The 15,086-nt window shown below is 35.2% G+C and overlaps 1 protein-coding gene across 1 annotated transcript in view; it reads left to right on the top strand.

Moving 5' to 3' along the window:
• Positions 1–15,086, top strand: part of SPAG16 (sperm associated antigen 16) — a gene marked incomplete at both ends in the record, with an annotated part of 820,178 nt that overhangs the window by 341,905 nt on the left and 463,187 nt on the right. The gene's annotated exons all lie outside the window — the stretch shown is intronic.

Genomic DNA, 15,086 nt, shown 5'->3' with positions numbered 1-15,086 from the left:
TTACTGTACCTGCAGAGGAGATATAAAATAATTGTAAAAATTTGGGAAAAATTGAAGGGCACAAACAAATGTCTCAACATAATAATAATCGGTAGTATTGACATAAAACAGGAAACACTGACATACACAAAAATTGACTGAAGTATAAATAATTAGGTATATATATATATATGTATATATGCATATCAAAATGGAAAGTTCCTCTAGAATATATTTATATCAAGATATATCCTTGTTATTTACTAAACTTCAATTATAAAGAACTTTTAGATAAAAAATGAAAAATTACCAACCAAATAAACAAAATTGGCCATCTTCAGATTTTTTTTTTTTGTGGTATGGGGATGGAACCTAGGGGTATTCTACCTCTGAGCATCACCCCCAGCCCTATTTTCTGCTTTTTATTTTGAAACAGGGTCTCGCTGGGTTGCATAGGGCCTAAGTCATAGCTGAGGCTGTCCTTGAACCATGAGCCTTCTGTCTCAGTTTCTCAAATGCTGATTACAAGTATGTGCCACCATGCCTGGCTCAGACATTTTTTTTATAACAACCATGAATTTCAGAAAATAGTAGAATAATATTTACAAATTTTTAAGAGGATGAAAAGTATAATCCCTGGATATCATGTCTACTCAAATACTATAAATCATTCCCAAATATCAACTTAGAAAATATAGAATTTATATGTCTGGCCTTGTTGAAGACAACAGATAACAACCAAAGCAGCAGCAGCAGGTGCTTAATCAATACAGTTGCTATAAAAATATCAATGTCTTTTTCACTGACCTTGAAAAAAATCTGTCCTAAATTTCATATGGAGGAACAAAAGACCAGAACAGCCAAATCAATTCTCAGCAATAAGAACCATGCAGGAGGCATCCCAGTTCCAGACTTCAAATTATACTACAGAACTATAGTAATAAAAACAGAATAGTTAGCACAAATCAGACACATAGATCAATGGAACAGAGAAGAAAATACAGAAACAAGCCTACACAGTTATATGCGATAGATTTTTGACAAAGATGCAAAAATATATGTTGTAGAAAAATGAATTATATCTCTACCTCTCACCCTATACAAGAGTTAACTGAAGATGGATCAAAGATGTATAAATTAGACCAGAGACTTTGAAATTACTGGAGGAGGGCATAGGTCCACACTCCAAGATATAGGCAGTTAGAAACTTCCAATAAGATCTCCTAAGGCTCATGAAATTAAAACAAGAATTAATAAATATGATGACATTAAACCATAAAGTTTCTGTTCATCAAAGAAAATTGTCCAGAGTCTAAAGAGAGCCTACAGAATGAGAGATCTTTGCCAGCTATTCCTCTGATAGAGGACTAATATCTAAAATATAATTAAAAGACAACACTAAAACAAATAACCTAATAAAAATGGGCAAATGAACTAAATAGACACTCCACAAGAGAAAAAATACAAATAGCCCATAAATACATGAAAAATATTTAATATCATTAGCACTCAGGGAAATGCAAATCAAAACTATACTAAGATTTTATCTAACCCCAGTCAGGATGGCAATTATCAAGAAGTCAAACAACAAAAATTTTGGTGAGGATGTGGAAAGATAGAAACTCTTCCACACTGTTGGTGGTATTGTAAATTAGTACAGCTGGTATGGAGATTGGTGTGAGTAAAACCAATCCTCAGAAAACTGGAAATGAATCCACCATATGATCCAACTATACCACTCCTGGGTATCTTTCCAAAGGATCTGAAATCAGAATATTTTAATAATAATAAAAATTCATGTTTATAATGGCATAATTCATAATAGTCAAATTATGAAACTAACCAAGGTATTCATCAACAGATGAATGGGTTATAAAATTATGAGATATACACACAATGGAATTCTACTCAGAAATCAAAAACAAAATAATATCATTTGCAGAAAAATGGATGGATCTGGAGAACATTATGTTAGTGAGATTAGCCAGTTATAGAAAATGAAGGGTCATATATTTTCTCTCATATGTGGAAGTAGGAAGTAATCAGGATACCAGAGGGCTTCACATGATAGAGGAGAAACGCCAATGGAACCAGGAGATAATATAGGGGAATAGAAAGAGAGGGGGAATCAATGAAGGAATCACTTTCATTAATATTATGTACTAATGTTAATTTTATATATTATATATATGTATATATATATGAAAATACCAATATCAATCTCAATATCCTGTATTTGAAGGGGGAGTGGGAGTGGGGAGAGAGCCAAGGAAAAGCTCACCCAGTTTTGTGTGCATGTAAGCACTATGAACTACATTATGATGTGAAACTATAGTGCACCAATAAAAGTATGAAATAATAAAATATTAAAAATAATTTATCTGTCTCATCCTAATGGGTCATATGTGTATACATGTGTATGTGTATATATATATATATATGTAAATATCTTATGTTTTATATGTGTATTTATAACTCTAAGAAAATTTATATGTATATACCAACAAATAAAACAAATGCATAGCTACATATATGTATAATATATGTATAATTATTTAACTGTCACCTACAGATTCTTCTGTTTTTGTGACTGTTGAATGCAGAAATAAGTTCAAATATCCTTCTCTTAAAAATTAGTGTAAATGAAATAGAATCTTTGTTAAGTTTATAGTTACTTATTTATGCAATGTGTATATGAACAGAAGAAAAGTGTTTTCCCTGGAAATAGCCACAAAGCACGAGTCTTTTAGTGTACCAAATTTCTTCTAGATTAATGACCTGTGACAGGAATCTTTATATAACCATGATAATTTCATCAGAGTACCGTAGATAATAAGGCATGGCATCCTCTTTTGGTCTAACTTTATGATCACTAAACAATATTCTAACTACAAATTGGCTTCCATCTTAGACTCCTGAGGTCGAGAGAATGAGGAAATATGAGTATTCTGCTGTTTAGCAGCTCTATTGTCATTTTGCTCTGTTTTTATCTGTTTCATGAGTTTGTTTAAAACCAATTAGTCTTCTTTGGCTGTCTTACCCTTGATCCACTGTTGTGTCTTCTATGTCAAATCCCCAGCCCTAAGGGACTGCCTTGAAGGGCTGTTGAGTTGCCCATCAGACTCTCCCTTTGGTATATTTTCCTTTTCAATAGAAATCACAAATCCCTGCTTGTCAGAGTTAAAATGAGACTGAATTTGAAATTTTTAACCTTTTAACTCAATAAAATTTTATAAAATATCTACAATAGATAGCATAATATGCATTATTTTAACCTATATCATTATTATTATTATTATTATTATTATTATTATTATCATTATCATCATTATTAGTGTGTGTGTGGTGCTGAGGGTTGAACCCAGCGACCTTCTACCTTTGATCTATACCCTCAGCCCAACCTTTTATTCTTCATTTTGAAACAGGGTCTCACTAAGTTGCAGGGGGCCTCACTAAGTAGCTGAGGCTGTCCCCAAACCTGCGATCCTCCCATATCAGCCTTCCAAGTACTGGGATTACAAGAATGCACCACCACACACGGCTTAACCTATTATTATTTTGGCATAATTATATTCTGGTTAATTGATTTCATGGTTAGAAGAAAGGCTTTCTTGGCACTATCCTCATGTGTGTTTCTCTGAAACATGAATAAAACATGGAGTCTTTATAGTCATTTAATCTCCATGAAACGTCAACTTCCTTGAGAAGATGGTCACAGTCTTCTTCATGTGTTGACATACTGTACGTCTTATTGTTTTGCCCCTCATGTATATGTTAGATCTTTAAGATAGTTAGGACTATCCTCAGGTTGACCACTTCTTTGTGCGTTGAGAAGAGTTATATAAGAAGTTGTTACAAAACCTAACAACAAAACACTTGATTAGATTGAAAACTAATTCTGAAAACTCTTCTCAACCGAGGCTATTCTTTGATGACTGGCAGTTCAGGAGAATCGTGCTTTGAGCTGTAATTCTTTAGACAAATAATTAATGCATATTATGGTATATATTGTGCACATTCTCTAATAATTTATTGAGTTATTAGTTCAAATATATTCACTTGTAAACATAAATTAAATTTAGACATAAATGTACATATAAATAAACATTAATAATTGCTGAGTGTGCTGGCAAGCTTGTAATCCCAGCATTTGGGAGACTGAGACCAGAGGATCGAGGTTTGCAGATAGCCTCAGCTACTTAGTGAGGCCCTTCTCAACTCAGTGAGACCCTGTTTCCAAAAAAATAAAAATACTAAAAAATAGGGCTTGAGATATAACTTGGAGGTAGAATGCCACTGGTTTTAATAAAAAATGAATATTAATATATGTACATATTTGTGTATAGACATGTATGAATAAGGACCTAAGTATTAATGAGATTTTTGTTAAGTTCTTTAAAGGAAACATTTGCTTTGAAACATTGTATTTGGGAAATAGTTTATTTCAGACAAAAATCTAAGATAGATTCAAAACTTTTATGAGCTATACAAATCTAAAAATGAAGTAAATTATAATATAAATTAGAGACAGGTCATGACTGTGCATCAAATATTCTACTATTAGAAAGGTCAGTGAATTTCAAACCTTAGTATGCATGATACTAACTTGGAGGGCTGCTTAAAACACAATTCATGAGCCCAAGCACTAGAGTGTCTGATGCAGTAAGCTTTGGAAACGTTCCAATTTTTACAAATGTCACTGTGATGCTCATGTTGTTTGCTGGAACTACACATTAAGAGCTATCTTCTAGAAAACAAAACAAACAAAAAACTGATCTGCAAAGTAATTTATAATTTTGAGATACTGTTCAAACATTTTTCTTCATGGTTATTGTATGATCTTCGTTCGTAATCCCCTTCTTTTCTGGATATAGGACAAAATGCTTTCTGGAGTATTTTAGACCTTTGAGTTTTCTTTGCCCTTATTAAACTGATAGAAACAGATACATCTCTACTCTTTTATTTTTATTTTTAACTTCTTGTGGAATTGGGGATGGAACCCAAGGGCATTCTACCTCCAAGCTATACCCCCAGCCCTATTTTTAGTCTTTATTTTGAAACAGGTTCTCAGTGAGTTGCATAGGGCCTCACTAAATAGCTGAGGCTGTCCCCAAATCACAATCCTCCTGTTTTAGCCTCCAGAATGCTGGGATTACAAGCATGCGCCACCATGCCTGGCATCTCTACTCTTTTAAAATAGATATGTAATTAAAGAAGACAAGAAGGCCGGGCGTGGTGGCGCACGCTTGTAATCCCCGCGCTTGGGAGGCAGAGACAGGAGGATCGCGCAGGTTCGAAGCCAGCTGCGCGCGCTGGCTTAGGAGACCCTGTTTCCAAATAAAAAAGTATAAAAAATAGGTCTGGGAGTGTAGCCCGGAGGTAGAAGAGCTTCCAGGAACCCCAGTACCACCAAAAAAAAAAAAAAAAAAGAAGACAAGAAACTGTGTTAGCTTTTCATTGTGGGGACCAAAACACCTGATATAAACATCTTAGTGGATGAAAGATTCATTTTGTCTCAGGGTTTTGGAGGTGACAATCTAAGGATGGCTAGCTGCATTGCTTTGGGCCTGAGGTAAACTAGAACATCATGGCAGAAAAGCATAGAAGAGGGAAGGAGAAGGTGTGTGTGTGTGTGTGTGTGTGTGTGTGTGTGTGTGTGTAGGAAAACCAGGCACAAGATTTCAGGGCACATCCCCAGTGACCTGCTTTCTCCAGATAGGCCTTGCCTCTTATAGTCTTCATCACTTTCCAGTCACCACTAAAATTATTTGTCTACCACATGGATTGTTTCACTGATGAGGTGAGAGGCCTTACTGTTCAGTCATTTCCTGAAAACCACACCTCTGAATATTGATACATTCGGCACCAACCCTTCAAAACATGAGATTACAGGGGATATTCCAATTACAAAACCTGACAGTAGTTATCTACCCACTGAAATAATGACTGGTTCAATCCACCCTCTTTGTGTGTGCATTCACAACTAATCATTTTGAAGTCACTGCTGATTATAGATTCAGCCTGCTTCAGTTCATCCAAGTTGTTCTAAATACATCACTTGCCCAGTAGTGACTCTGTTCATTGTTTTCTTTGAATTTTCAAAACAGCACCAGTTAGTTTTGAAAGCGTCTTTGTTTTACAGGAACAAAATGATATTTCTAATCCATCTAATTATATTTTTTTTTACTATTTCTAGCCATGAAACTAACTATACTATAAGAATTCTGATACTTTTCATTGAAAAAAAATCACATCGAATACACAAATCTGGGCACTGAGTACACTTGAAAGTAGAGGGAAAAATTGCAATTGTTACTAATGCTTTCTCACATTTAATAGTGACACAGCTGGAAAGTAGACATTTTTCTAATGGAAAGGGATAATAGAATACTAAATTTATATGTTGTTAGAATAAAACCCCTTTTTTATTTATATTGACAACACAGGGCCATTGTATGTCATGTGGAGAAGAAGCGAAGAGCTAAGGGTTGGGACGATTTGTTCCTAATGGTTCTAGAGAGATGCTCACTAGACTCAAGACCCGAAGAGATCTGAAGGATAGCATTTATTTCCTCACATCCACAAGTGGAAAATTCTATTCTATTTCTGAATATATAGAACAATATCAAATGTGTCTCATAGTATTGAAAAACTATTCATATGAATGACCTATTATGATAGTCTATACTTCTGCTTTTTTATTTATTCCTCTTAATCTTAACTAATTTTAAAGCTCCATAAAATGTTTATAAAGAACTGTCAGGGGTTTTCAAATAGACCATATTTCAGCTGTCTTTGCACTTCACATTTCATAAGCTATATTTGCAGTTTTTTGAGCAATTTTGAAATATCAGTTTACTGTACTTTGCAAAGATAAAAACATTTTTATACAAAATATGAGTTTAAATTACATATTAAAATAAACAAAACATTTTTACTGTATGTATGAGTAACAAATCTTCTCCATATAGAAAGTAACATCTAAAAAATGCCTAAGCACCCATGTAAAATATTTTCTCATTATATGCAACAGTGAGAAAACCTCACAGGAATTAACTAGATAATCATTATACTAAACTTCCAAGGAAGCCTCAGGCTTATGATTAAAATATTTCTTGAGCAGCAAAGCATATTTTTCAAATGTAAGTATACCAATGTAGAGGAAACAGTAGTGGCAAGAACAAACAGTTGTCTTACGCAATATATCTTTCAAATTTTAATATTTAAATTTCTACCTGTGTAAAATAGTCTATCAAATCTGACAAGTTAGAAAAATAGACTTCCGGGAAGATGGCGCCCGAGAAAAGCGGGGCTTAAGAGCCCCGCTAACAACAAACCTCCATTACCACAAAATCAGCGCCTTTCATAGCCAGAAAACACCATCACCAGTGAAACAAAAAATCACCAGGCTCCAGAGAGAAAGCGGACTGAGAACAGAGCCACAGAGGAGATACACCGGCCTATCGCCCGAGGACGCGGCAGACGCAGCGGCAACAGCGCCATACTGCCGGCGAATTCACAGGACAGCTACAGCAAGCCGAGGTGAGCCACTGCGGAACAGCCAGGCGGGATTTCTCCGCGCAGAGAGCATCTAAAGTTCCCAGTGGCCGAGCTCAGCACACGCTGCAGGGATTCAGAGTGGAAACCAAAACCAAGAAGAAAAAACCAGTCCCACAGCCGAGGGCGTAGCAGCGACGCCATATTGCCACCGGCGGCAGCAGCACCGAATCCAGCGAGGCCAGTACAGCTACATCTGCGTACTCAAGAACAGTGAGTCAAATTGCGGGCCACAGAGGAGAAATCCCAGTACTGTACTCCCTGGGACTTGACCCAGTGGGGGAGGGGCGGTGGCAGAGATATCGCACCATAGGAGAACGTGCAACCTGGCACCCCCCACAGTCTAAAGCAGCCTCTATCGACACTCTGGGTCGGAGACTCTGTGATACAACCCAGTAAAGGAGTAGTGGGGTCTGAGATACTACTGACTCGAGATCCAGAGCACCTTAAGTAAAGTCATAGTGACCCAAGGGAAGAACCCAGAGAAGGCACAAACATCCGAAATCATGGGAAAGAGGAATAATACTGGAGCAATAAATGCCCACAACCCCACAACATCAGAACCCGATAAAACTGAAAATCAGAGATTTCTAGAAGATCAAATCAGGAAAATAACTGTAGAAATAATAGAGGTGCTTCGAAAAGAACTCAGAGAGAGCCAAAAAGAGATAAAGGATGCAATTAATGAAGTAAAGGCCTCAATTCAAAGCACAAACAACCGATTAGAACACATGGAGAACAGAATCTCGCTCTTAGAAGATGAGCAATCCAAAAATGAACGCATAGTTTCTAATCTAGAAAAAAATATCCGACAGCAGGAATCTGATATTGAAGAAATATGGGCCCATTTTAAGAGAGCTAACCTAAGAATAATTGGAATAGAGGAGGGAAAAGAAAGTGAAACCAAAGGGATCAACAATCTCTTTAAGGAAGTAATAGCAGAAAATTTTCCAAACATAGAGCAAGAGGTCGATACACAGGTCCAGGAAACTTATAGAACTCCCTTTAGACAGGATCGGAGAAGAGGATCCCCACGCCACATAATTGTCAAAATGACCAATGTGGAAGCCAAGCAGAGAATCTTAAAGGCAACAAAAGCAAAGGGCCAAGTGACATTCAGAGATAAACCAATTAGAATCACTCCAGACTTCCCAAACCAAGTTATGAGAGCCAGAAGGGCTTGGAGTAACATATTCCCAATTCTGAAAGAAAACAACTTCCAGCCAAAAATTTCCTACCCAGCAAAACTTTCTATCAAATTAGAAGGAGAAATAAGAAGCTTCCATGACAAACAGAAACTGAAGGAATTTATGTCTTCAAAACCAGCACTAGAGAAAATACTCAAAGAGATTAACTACAAAGAAGAAATAGGTAACACACTCCAGAACTAGAGAAACAAGATTTTCCATCCAACAAACAACTAAGATTGGTTATCTGTGGAGATTCATTATTTATGTTAGTCTTTTACCTACCTCTAAAGGGTATTGTTTGCCTTTATTGTTGTTAATTTCTAGGATTCCTAGTTGGAATATTAATACACCTTCAGATATAGCATTTGGAAATATTTTATCCCATTCTATTAGTAACTGTTAACTCTGTTTACATTGTCTTTGGATATACAATTTTTTTTTAGGGAGTTTGTATACTCCTCTGTTGCCTGTGCCTTTGAAATCATAACCAAGAAATCACTGCCAATTTCAATGTTGTGAGGTTTAATGACCCAGATTTTCTCCTAAAAGTTTATAGTCTTAAGATTTATATTTAGGTCTATTATCTATTTTGAGTTAATATTTGTATATGGGATTAGGTAAGGGTCCAATTTTATTCTTTTCCATGTAATTATTATTTTTTAACAATATTTAGTTAAAAGATTAATATTTCCACCACCAAATGTTCGTGGAAACCTTGTCAAAAATAACTTGACAATATAGGGAAGAATTTAGCTCTAGGCTTTTATTTAACTCCAATGGTTTATAGATCTGCCTTTAGAATAGTACTACACTGTTTCAATTATTGTAGCTTTATATGGTTTGAAATCAGAAAATATATATCTTCTAGCTTTGTTCTTTTTCAAGATCGTTTTGGGTACCTAGAGTCCATATTCCATATTAGGATAGATTTTTTTCTGAAAAATAAATATATAAATATATGATAGTTTCACCTAAAAATAGAAAAAAAATATTCTCTGATAAGAAAGCAAGCAAAAAGAAATATTGAAATGTTATCTTTAAGTCATCAAAAGCTTGGTATCAGACAAATGAAACTGTTATGTGAGATTATCATTTTTAATTTTAGATAAATTGCCATAATACTAGATGTCAACTACTAAGCCAAGCATGGGAGGGAGGAATAGGGAGAGAATGGGGTGGGGATTGGGTGGGGGCTGACTGGGAAAAGTGTGCATGTATGTCTACAAAAGTATGTATCCTACTATGATGTATGAATACAGTGCACCAATAAAAATAAATTAAAAAAAAGAAAAATAATGACATAGAAGCCTGCCAATGGGAAACTAATATATTAAATATTTAGAATTCAATACTCAGATATACTAATGTATCATAGAATGTTTGACATCCTCTAAATGTAATATAAAATTCTTCTTCTCTATTAATTGCAAAAAGAAATTGCCAAAGAGTAAAAACTTGTAGTCTAAAAGGTAATAGATGTAAATGGAATAATTGTAAAATAAGAACATTGATATCATGAAGTAATTTGCTTTGTAGTTATCCTCATGGAAATTGTGCCACATGAGTTAATTTCAATAAACCAATATCTGCCATCATCTCACATCTGTTAAGCCAATTAAGCAATTTCAGGCCTTATAAACACTGTTAAGTTTAGTAAAAGGAGCACTTTTTAAGATAATTTCTAAGATAATGATTTCAGTAGCATTGTTAAATATCCATAGGTTATATGAGGGAAAATCCTAAGTACAGAAGTGTAAAATATAAACATAAACAATTATGTTAAATCAGAAAGGTCACATTATTTGAGTGACATTTTCCTGTGAGTAGTATTATATTTCTCAGTGATTTTCAATTATTTATATGCACCAAGAAAATAATACTCAGGATTAGAATACTGAATAAATGTGAATGAGTTACACTGTACACATGTAATTATTTGTAAACAGTCTCAAAAGTAGGTAGCAATAAAAAACTTTGTTGTCCTTTTTCTTATTTCTAATATCTTTGTGAAAAAGTAAGATAAATGTATCATTAATAATAGTAATTTGAATGACTTCTGTTAATTTCTTGATAAGTAGAAAGGGTATTTTCATTTATATTAATAGTTCTTTAATTATTTTTGTAACCAATATTGGATCTCAGAACACTATATCCCATAATAGGAGAGTTTGGCATGTTTTATACTTATTTATTTACTTATTTATTGGTACTGGGTATTGAGCCCAGAGGCATTGTACCTCTGAAGTACATCCTCAGCCCTATTTTATTTTTAATTTTTTGAAACAGCATCTACTAAGTTGCTGAGAGTCTCACTAAGCTACTAAGACTGGCCTCAATCCTCCAATCTTTCTTTTTTAGCCTCTCAAGTACTAGGATTATAGGTGTGTGCCACTGTACTTGGATAATATGTACTTTAAAATGAAGAAAACTGATAGGCCCTTAGAAAAAAACTTAATAAACTTCTCTCATTCTCCTTTCCAACCCATTTTTGTTTTCTAATGAAGTGTATAATAATAAAAAACAGAATCTTTCTTTCCCAAATTGGAAATTGAAAATGAAACGTTCTCTCAAAGCAAGTTAGAAAACCTAAATAGATCCCTGCGTTAGTCAGTTTTCTATTATATAACAAAATACCTAACATAATCAACTTGTAAAATGAAAAGGTTAATTCTGGAAGCTCCAGTCTGTGATCATCTGACCTTATGACTTTAAAACTATCGCAAGGTAGCACATCATGCCAGGAGAGCATAGTAGAATAAAAAGTTGCATACCTCGTGGCCATGGAGCAAATGAGGGTAAAAGGAGGTGGGCATAATGGCACCCACTATAACCCTGGTACTTGGGAGGCCGAGACAGGAGGATTACAGTTCCAAGGACCATCTCAGCAAGTAGTAAGCCTCACCAAGTTAGCAGGATCCTGTTTTAAAATAAAATCTAAATAGGACTGGGTGTATTCCTTGAGGTATTTTGCCCCTGGGTTTAATCCCTGGTACCACAGAATGAATAAAATAAAATAAAGCAAAATAAGTAAAATAAGAAAGAGATAAAGAGGCGAGGATTCCACAACCCCTTCCACAATACCTAAAACCCTTTCAGTAGGCCCTGCCTCTTAAAGGTTTTATCACCTCCTCACAATGCCTTACTGGGAACCAAGTTTTTAACCCCTTAGGCTTTGATATACACTTAGTATCAAACTGAATTTTTATACTGGCATTCTCTCTTCTCTCACTGAAAACACTCATTCTAAAAGGTCTTGCCCTTTCTTTGGGGCAGGGGGCGTTATACTGAAAGTCAAGAAAATAGGCAGTCCTGAGTAGGCTTTCCAGTATAATACCATTAAATCATGTTCTTTTGTCCAATTTCAAAAGAATGGCTCTCTATTCTTCATCATCCTTTTTTTTTTTTTTTTTTTTTGGTGGTACTGGGGGTGGAACCCAGAGGCTTTCTACCTCCGGGCTATACTCCCAGACCTATTTTATATTTTATTTGGAAACAGGGTCTCACTAAGTTGCTGAGAGCCTCACTAAGTAGCTGAGGCTGGCTTCGAACCTATGTGATCCTCCTGTCTCAGCCTCCCAAGCCCGGGGATTACAACTGTGCGCCACCACGCCCAGCTTCTTCATCATCCTTAAGCATAAAAGGAGACAGATTTCCCAAGGCCTTTGGGTTTTCATTTCTGAAGGCTCCTATGTTATATAAAACTTTGATTACATAAATTTCCCTAGCTTTTCTAGTGTCAACCTATCTTCTAGGATGAAAATGTGGGCCATGACCTGATGAGAGGTGAGAAAATGTATCCCCTTTCTGCCCCTGAAGCATTATTCTAAGTATATACCAGTTGCTTTTCTCATTTTCAAATTATTTGCTTATTATTTTTCTTGCATAACTATTTTCAACTAATATGAAGTAGTTATAATTGAAGTATATTCCTATTTTTTTTTTTTTTTTGGCACTACGAGGGATGGAACCCAGGGCATTCTTCCTCATAGCTCTGCCCCAAGACCTATATTTTTTTGTGTGTGTTGTACCAGGAATGGAATCCAGGTACACTGTACCTCTGAACTACACCCCTAGTCCTATTATTTTTTAGTATTTTTTTTAAAAAGGGTCTCACTGTGTTGTGAAGGGCCTCGCTAAGTAGCTGAGGCTGTCAGCAAACTGAGATCCTCTAGTTTCTGCCTCCTGAATCCACCACGCCCACCTATTTTTTTTTATTCTTCATTTTGAAACAAGGTCTCACTGAGTTGCAGAGGGCCTCCCTCACTAAGTAGCTGAAGCTGTCCGCAAACCTGTAATCCTCCTATCTCAGCCTTCCAAGAACTGGGATTACAAATGTGCGCCCCCACATCTGACTTTATTTTTCTCTTTTTAATGAAATATTAGTGACATATTATTTCAATGATATATTTTTCCTTTAATTAAATGTTGATATATTGAACTTTGGATTTGATACAGTTAAATTGTTAACATCTTGAGAGTGGGGTGAGGAATAGAGAGAATTTTCCTATGGATGTACAACAACAAAAGCCACCCTTCTCACCTTCAATTTGATTACTTAATTATATTTTTCCAGTTTTCTATTATATTTTTAAATCATGTACCTACAGATAGAGCTGTAGGTATTACCATTCTCAGGTCATCTGACTCTTGTTTAACAAAAAACTTATTAGCATTTGATCAGTAGAAATCACTCAAATTCATATTCTTTTACTTTAGATGAAACACATTTAGAATTCCTTAGTTGCTACCTAAAGAAAAAAAAAGGTAATCACAATACACATTTTTATAATATGATAAACTTAATAGCAATTTAACACTGATGCCACTTTAGTGGTGGTGCATCTAATTTCTAGTTTCAGATAACTTTTGCACCACCAGTAATTTAGTCCTTACATGTAATAATTGCACAGTAGGGACTCATATTTACTCTGCTCATAAATCCCACTTTTTCTACAATAAAGTACAGATTTCTTGGAAGTTGGAAACAAATATGATCACCATCCTAAAAACAAACTATCAAACAACAACAAAATTAATTTCCTGTTCTTGGGTTGCTTCTTTTTAAAGTTTTCTCAGTTCTTAAAGACCGTTCTCTGACCATCCACAAGTTTGACTTCTCATTGCCAACAACTGTTGTGAATTATATTTTGGCATATAGTTTTAGTCTGATCTTGAATACAGAATCACAGTAGAAAGGTATCATTTCTCTCCTTGCTGATGAGGATGCTGAAAAAATGAGTATGCTTCACAAGCAATAAGGCTTTTAAATGGTAAAGATGTGATTAGAACATAATCTGATTTCTGCTAATGCCTTAGTCTATTTCCAGAACAATTAACAGCTATTGAATACTAAATTTAGTACACTTAAAGGATTTTACTTACTTACACTTACATAGCTTGTGGTGAAAAATTCACAAAGCTCAATAATCAATTAAATGCCTATCCAAATGGCCCTCCGTTCCTTTTTTGAATGGCAGGGCTCTGGTGAAGGGCATCTCATCTATGAAGTCTTAGTAAATTCAGCTGCATTTGTGCAGGCTGTCTTGAATGGATTAGAAATTTGATGGAGAACACGCTGGGACCATTTCTATTGCTCCCCATCCACTGCACTTACAGTGGAAGAGACAGTGTGTCCAGAAAGACCAACCAAGTGTTTTAGTGATTATGAAATTCTAGGCAGAAAATTTGAGAACTCAGTCATACCTCTGCTGTCATTTCTATGACTTCCTTCTCTCATTTATATTTATACAGATGAATGAATGGGAGAAGTAAACAGCTAAATTTAAACATGACATAATTAATGATATTTGGGTTTCTGAAAAGTGGCTTCATAAACTGGAATTTAAGTTCCTGGCTAGAAACTCAATGTAGCTCAGAATATATGGAGCAGCCTTGTCTTGAAACACATTGATTTTTTACCAAGAAGATCTCAACCTGTACGTGAGCCTGGTTATTAGAAAAAAAAAAAAAAAAGGTGTGTCAGAGAAAGGGAAATAATTTCAAAGTAAAGTGAGAAGTAATAAGGAATATGATAGTGCTTTTCGTAGAGTGGAAATCGAACGAAGTGAATCTCACATTTTGCTGTGTGGAAATAAATATGATCATGTATTTATTACCAGAATGTGAAGCAATGGAGCGCAAAAATTGGAATTGAATAATATAAATATATGTCCTATTCAGCAAAAATAGACCAGTTATGAGATGGGGTGGAGTGGACGTCCAGTGGTTTAGAGGTACCTGTACTTGCAAAGTATAAGAGGCATCAAGGATAATGTGAGGGTGATAAAGAGAATAATGTATGTATTTTCTTAGGACATGACAGTTTTTCTCCTGTATTATGAAGTCTGTTGAGTGGAAGAG

Source organism: Muscardinus avellanarius, assembly GCF_963383645.1.
Source record: "Muscardinus avellanarius genome assembly, chromosome: 2".
Taxonomy (NCBI): Eukaryota; Metazoa; Chordata; class Mammalia; order Rodentia; family Gliridae; genus Muscardinus; species Muscardinus avellanarius.
The sequence above is the reverse complement of the archived record's forward strand: the minus strand, read 5'-3'. Positions and strand labels throughout refer to the sequence as shown.